The sequence below is a fragment of the Hylobates moloch genome, unplaced genomic scaffold, assembly GCF_009828535.3.
Source record: "Hylobates moloch isolate HMO894 unplaced genomic scaffold, HMol_V3 SCAFFOLD_12, whole genome shotgun sequence".
Classification (NCBI taxonomy): domain Eukaryota; kingdom Metazoa; phylum Chordata; class Mammalia; order Primates; family Hylobatidae; genus Hylobates; species Hylobates moloch.
Genome location: NW_026652287.1, coordinates 6,470,239 through 6,476,676, shown reverse-complemented (window position 1 = coordinate 6,476,676; position 6,438 = coordinate 6,470,239). Strand labels below are relative to the sequence as shown.

The 6,438-nt window shown below is 39.2% G+C and overlaps 1 long non-coding RNA gene across 1 annotated transcript; it reads left to right on the top strand.

Moving 5' to 3' along the window:
- Nucleotides 1–34: 34 nt before the first annotated feature.
- LOC131380865 (uncharacterized) lies at nt 35–5,455 on the top strand. Its single transcript, XR_009209109.1, has 3 exons — nt 35–426; nt 3,562–3,716; nt 5,380–5,455. It is a non-coding gene; the product is annotated as an uncharacterized LOC131380865 (long non-coding RNA).
- Nucleotides 5,456–6,438: the final 983 nt, after the last annotated feature.

Sequence of the window (6,438 nt, the reverse complement as noted above, 5' to 3'; positions counted from 1 at the left end):
GGCCAGCCAATGGTGGATCAGACTTTGGAGCAGGTGATGATCCTTGGACACCCACAGAACATCACCTTCATGAGCGCATCAGTGAACAACAGGCTAAGAAAGACATCTCTGAACTTATTTTTGGAGATTTTGATGAGTTCCATTGAAACAAGGAGGAATGTGATGTCCAGTATCAGTTCTACAGACCCAAGGACAAAGAAAATTCTGTGATAAACTCATTCAGTGTGACTGTAATGTGGGTATCTATTTGATACCTCCAAGTAACTGTTTATTCTTATGCCAAGTGAGTAAATGGTATGGGCCAGTTGGTGTTGCTTAGTGAACCACGGATGAAGGGCATACATCACATGAGTTGCTCCTGGATAAAGTCACCCAGTCACCTCCTCATAAATATCCTGCATAAACTCCAAAGACAAGAGAGTTAAGGTTGTTTTTCTCACCTTAGACCAGGCAGTGATAGAAGAACTGGGGGAAGAGAAAAAAAAAAAAAAGAGATAATTGTATTTATCTTGGTGAAGGTGACAAATCATGGCAAATGAGCAAAATGAAAAAGGTTTGCAGATTTCAACAAAATCCTAAAAGATCAGCTTACGGTCATGTATACATCTCTTCCTTTGTTTCCAGTTTCTTTGCATCTCATTACTATGTTCTCGGTTTAGGATACAAGACTCTGGACTTTCAAATCAACAATTGTTTCAAAAGACTCCTACTGGATTCCTGCTAGCGATGGGAGAAAATTATCATTCTATGAGTTGTCAATAAATGTTTAACCACAGTTCACCTTTTTTGGATTTTAAGATGTCTGTGCCACTAGGACGCTCAGAAAAATTACCTTCCAAATGCTACTCGGAGGAGGATTCAGTACCACCCTGAGAAGGCAACCAGCTACAACCTTGGTTGTAGTTTCGGTTGCAGAAAGAGCGTGAGGTTTGCAACTCATGTCTGTCTTCATTTTAATAGGCTAGTTAATCTGTAGCCAGAGATGATTAAGGAAGTTATTAAAGGAAAATAAGCTGTCCACCACGCTGATGCCCAGTTGTTCAGATTGTTGAGGTGGTGTAGAGATGACGCACGCTGCCTCAGTTTACCCACATTTGGATCCATGGACCTGCAAGTGTATGAGCATAAAACATTGCACTTCTGACATCTTTAAAACTTTTATCTTCACTCAGGGGTTCTGGCTCTTCCTTCTGCTTTTCTTGTTTTGTTTTTTAAGCAGTAACATTTATTTAAGTATTTGCAATGTGTCAATGCTGTGCTGAGTGTGTTATGTGTATTATCAATATTGCTAAACGTAGTGAAGTAGGAACTATTATTTCCCCCATAGAGAGAAGCACACAGCCTAAAGGGAAAGCCACTCTCCTGAGATCCTTGTGTCAACAGATGACAGAGGCGGGACTCGAACCCAAGTCCTGTGACTCACCCATGCCTGCAAAGTCTCTTCTTGGATACCTTCCTGTTTTCTTTATTTTTTTCTTTTTCTCTTCTTTACTGTTGTTTGTGTGTTTGTTTGTTTTTTAAGCATGGTCTCACTCTATCACCCAGGCTGGAGTGCAGTGGCAGAATCACAGCTCACTGCAGCCTTGACCTCCTCAGGCTCAGGTGATCCGCCCACCTCAGCCTCTTGAGTAGCTGGGACTGCAGGCACACACCACCACGTCTGGCTAATTTTTGTGGAGACGGGGTTTTACCATGTTGTCTAGGCTGGTCTCAAACTCCTGGGCTCAAGTGATCCACCTACCTTGATCTCCCAAAGTGCCGGGATCACAGGCATGAGCCACTGCACCCAACCCTTCTTGTTTTGTTTAGGTGCTGACATCTTAACTAAAGGACTATCTTAGCAAAAAATGTCTCTCTTCTCTCAGGGGTCCCATCCCCCTATCTCAGCCCTCCTTAATCTCAAGCCTACAACTCTAGCACGTAGGAAGGAAGCAGCACACCATCTCTGGTGACTGCAACAGAGGCCTGAGCCCCATCCACACCCTCCTGCAGGGTTGGACACTGGCAAATCCAGCCACTGGTCTCAAAGCAAAAGGCTCATGCATTTACTTGCATTTGCATTTGGGAGCATTTTCCGAAGAGAGGTGGGGAATCGGTGATGGGAAAGCACAAGTCAGGCTGGATGCCTGGCCCTGTGCTCTCCCATCCCTCTTCTGGAGCCCTGCGGTTTGGATCATCGCCCTTTCCCAGATGCCTCTTGTCCGCCCTGATAGCCTCTGTCATGACACACCAGCCCTGGGATATAACATAAGCTACAGATCAGACGCTGCTTTCCAGACAGAATTATGGAGAAGACAACCATCATTTTGGTGAATGTTTTCTAAGGTCATTGGGGCCTCATCCCGGAAAATAAATCTAGCCTCTGAGCTCTGGCTCCAGGTAGCAGCTGGCAGGACCACTTAGGTGGGAGGCTGGCTGGGGTCAGAATTGTGATGCGTGGACTGAGAGAAGGGGAGGAATGAGGCGGGATGGATGCCTGATGGCAGGTGCTGCAGCTCTTTCTTATCAGGGAAACAGCCCCTGAATCACAGCATTTACAAAGTAGTGATGCAGTGTGTTCATTTTATTTTTCTCCTTACCCTTACATGTTCTTGGGGATTATGGCATCGATACCAGGCTTGAGATTTGAGTGAAAGTCATTTTAGGGCAACAGTTGGTGACCTGGGAATCAATATCCCATCTGCTCATTGCTCAATTGTCACCTAGTTTGTGCTTCCCTAAAATTAATTCAAATGAACATAATTTTTATCATAAAATTATATATATGCATAGTGAAAAAGTCTTTTAAAATCACCTGAAAATATACCATTTAAAGATAGTAGATTCTTGTTTCTGTTAAGCGCATCCCTTTTTGCTACACACACACACCAGCTGAAGTCAATTTAACTTTTTGATATTTTACTAAAAATAGATAACTGGCTAATCGTCTACTTTTATATCCATAGGGAAGTTCAATGTCTTCACTTTGTATTTTCATGGACACTAGGGAATTAAATTTCATTTTTGTTTGTTCATTTATTTCACCAATGCTCCTTGGGTGCCAAGTCCCTTTACAGGTCCTGGGGTAGAGAGAAAGCCGGTGGTGATGTCTATGGGTCTTCCACTGCCCAGGAGATTATTTTCCAGTCATTTCCAACTCTGTATCTTAATAGACTCTTGGGTTCTTTCACTTCGTTATAACTTCTACCACTGTTTTCTCATCCATGATGCTGACATGGGACATGGCTGATGTTCCTTGATCTCTGTGCCAATTATAAATTTATTGCCTCTCAGCTCTAAAGTCACCCTTTTTGCTTGGTCTTTGAAAATGTATCTGGGCCCCTTTATTTTAATCAGGGCTGAATTTTTAAAAATTAGTTGCCAACACTTAGTAATTATTATAGTTTTATATTTTGTTCCTCATTAACTTCTCTAATCAAATATGGTCATCACCTCATTATAAATATATATATATATATGCTGGCTTTTTTCCTGAAAGCAACTTATTTTACCATTATTGTGGGTTCAGCCAACCCATATTGCACATTGAAAGCCATTAGTTTTTCCCACCTCTAATAGGAGCTATAGATAGTGGATTTCAAGAGAGTACCAAGGTCGCTACTCCATAATGGCCAGAAGAGCAAACCAAAAACATCAGAGTAAACACAGAAACCTCACATCCCAGGGAGGTTTGCTTAACAAAAATGTCAAGACCTGGGATACCTGGAAAACTGCAGGTAGGGTTGGTTTCTTGTATAGATTTGATTTATAATTATTACTCCCATAATGCTTGATGGCTCCAAACAGTAACAGAAGCTCTAGTGAGTTCTTGATTAAGCTAGTCTTTCCAGGATTTCATTCATTTTCTCCCCTGTTGTTTGTTCTATAGTAATTGTCAGGAAAATTATTTTTTTCTGCATGCATGAGCATAGCATTGGAATCTCATTAAAGTTTTTTTTCTTTTAGTGTTTTACTGAAATATTGTTTTGTCTACATATAATCTACATATAATTTGTCCACATTCCCTGAGTGGGAGTTCATTCAAAATTCATGTTTTTTGTTGTTGTCCTTGTTTTTTGATTTACCCAGCCTGCAAGTACAAGATGGAAATTCATGCTAATGTCATTTTTTAATATTACACCGTGATTGTTAGTTACCAATATCTATGAATGACTGTACTGGCATTTGTTTTTATAATAATGCACAGAAGAGATAGACCCAACTTACTAACATACCTGAGGTATTTTTTCTGCTGTGCTTTTGCATTCACTGATGATTATATATATCTTTTAACTATGTTATTTTATAATTTCTCAGCACTAGTTGGCTATTACTTCCAATCCAGAATTGTTTTCTTATATATAATGTATAGCATATTGTATTTACATAAGCGGGATTATGTATTTTCCCTACAAAACCATGTTAAAATTCATTTCCTATGCATATATGATAGAAGGTAGTTAGATTCCCTTCCATAAATATTTTCTTAAGGAAATAAGGTTGTGTTTTATACTCTGTAATGTCTCACAGATTAGGGAATATGCCACTTCTGGGTTGTTCTGCAAGGGATACTAAGTAAGTAGACGGAAACTAGCATTTACTAAGCACAGCATTTTTGCAAACTCTTTTAGTTGATCTTCAAATAGAATTGCCAGATCAAATATAGGATGCTTAGTTAAAGTTGGATTTCATGTAAGTAAGGGGTACATTTTTTAGTATATCACAAATATTTCATGGTATATACTTACATTCAAATTATTTGTTGTTTATTTAAAATTCAGAATGAACTGGGTGTCCAGTATTTTTATTTGCTACATTGAGCAAAACTATCTTTGAACAACTCTGTAAGATTCCAACCTGCATGACTTTCTTCAACCCCAGTATCTAAAGAAGAAAATTTTGGGGGAGAGTGTGGAAAACTTGAAATAGCTTCCAAAATAGAGATGTGGTAGCCTAAAATTTAAAATTAGTTTATTGATGATTTTTCCTAGTATGTCTGAAAATATAGCAAAATGAAAGCTATCTTTATCTTGCGTCACATTATTTATTGATAAATTAGAATCATAGAGTGGCCATGTTAGAAGCAGTGTTGGTCGTCATCCTACCCAACAACTTTGTTTTACAGATGAAAAGAATATGTCTAAGATCCTGTTAACAGCAGAGCTTAGACTGCTAGTGAGATCTCTTAACTGTCTCCAATAGAGGTTATTTGAACCACTCTGGCATATTTAAAAATATGATTTATATAAAGTGTGCAAGATATTTTTAGTTGACACACAAACAAGAGAAAGCTACATGAGCTGAGACTATGCAGGGTGTTGGGCCAAAGGAAGGAGGGCAGGGTGGTATGGGAGAGGCTCACTGATAATCAGCATGTGCATTTTTTTTTCTGGCTTCTAGGCCCTGCTAGAAATTTTCCATGCTCTTCATTCATCCTCCTGTATTTCCTAAGGCCAATAAAAGAGGAGATCCCTGAGGACACGCCTCTCTTTAATATCTGCTTTCCTTCCAAAGATAAACCAAAGACCAATGTATGTCGTATCTGCCCCGTTCAGCCTTTGGGACACGATTTTGATAAACTTTCCTCTATTTCACATTAACAGAAAATGTCACTTCTCCCTTCCTAATCTCCAGTGCAAACCTAACATTTTAGCCCAACGTTTCTCATGCTTGCACAAGCCAGCTTTTAAATTCTGCTCAATTCCAATTTAAGAGGAGGCATTGTGCTAGACATTTATAGCCCAAGATCTGTAAGCAAATATAATGCTGTGGACTAAGAAAGCTAACATTTAAAGAATGGAAAGAATTTTTTATTTTTTTTTAAAAAACGTGAATCACTATCACTGCCTTTATTAATTCTCTAAATACGAGCTGTTGCAAATCTTCTCAGTGTTCAATTCCACTGGAGGGTGATTCATCATATTGCACGTAAGCTTATTCCAGGCTGAAATCGTATCTATAATGCAAGGGTGATTACGGTTGAACACTGGGCACCAAGAGCCTCTCTAGGAGTGCAGAATGGAATATGGAAACAGCACATCCAAAGCACTGAGGGCTTTCTGAATTGATGGATTTTAAAAAATAATTAAAACTGAGATGGAGACTGGTGACCTAGAGTCTGAGTCATGTATTTGTGAAAACATTTTAAGATCTCCTGATCACTTCTCAGCACATCTCCTGCTGCTATTGTTATTAGAAGCATCTCTTCTTATTAATCTTAAGAGAGGGCTACAGTCTCCAGGGATACTTAGACCTGATTATCAGCGTTTCTGTTACAAAACTCTACCCTTAAAAGAAGAAAGAGCTGTGGATATAAAAAATGCTTTCTGACTAGGCATTGGTTTCAGTCTATTGAATTAAAACTCAGACTCCAGGATATCCTGTGAAGAAACAATACGTATCATAAAGGAGAAGAGATGTTGCTGATTGTCTTTCCAGAGCAGAAATGCACAGAAATTT